The sequence below is a fragment of the Arachis duranensis genome, chromosome 5 (assembly GCF_000817695.3).
Source record: "Arachis duranensis cultivar V14167 chromosome 5, aradu.V14167.gnm2.J7QH, whole genome shotgun sequence".
Taxonomy (NCBI): domain Eukaryota; kingdom Viridiplantae; phylum Streptophyta; class Magnoliopsida; order Fabales; family Fabaceae; genus Arachis; species Arachis duranensis.
Window position 1 is genome coordinate 69,812,001 of NC_029776.3, and position 586 is coordinate 69,812,586.

Sequence of the window (586 nt, forward strand, 5' to 3'; positions counted from 1 at the left end):
AGCCGCCATCACTAAGGTGGACCCGTTCTTTAATTTCCTTGTTCTTTATTTTTCTGTTTTTTGAATTTTAGTGCTTATGTTTGTCTATGTTTGTGTCTTGTGATCATTAGTGTCTTAGTGTCTATGCCTTAAAGTTATGAATGTCCTATGAATCCATCACCTTTCTTGAATAAAAAACGTTCTTAATTGAAAAAGAAAAGAATTGCATGAATTTTGAATTTTATAACATTTTAATTATTTTGATGTGGTGGCAATACTTTTGTTTTCTGAATGTATGCTTAAACAGTGCATATGTCTTTTGAATTTGTGGTTCATGAATGTTGGCTCTTGAAAGAATGATGAAAAAAAGAGACATGTTACTGAGGATCTGAAAAATCATAAAAAATGATTCTTGAAGCAAGAAAAAGCAGTGAATACAAAAAAAAAATTCGAAAAAAAAGGAGAAAGAAAAAAGAAAAAGAAAAGGAAAGAAAAAGAAAGGAATAAAGTTGTGATCCAAGGCAAAAAGAGTGTGCTTAAGAACCCTGGACACCTCTAATTGGGGACTCTAGCAAAGCTGAGTCACAATCTGAAAAGGTTCACCCAG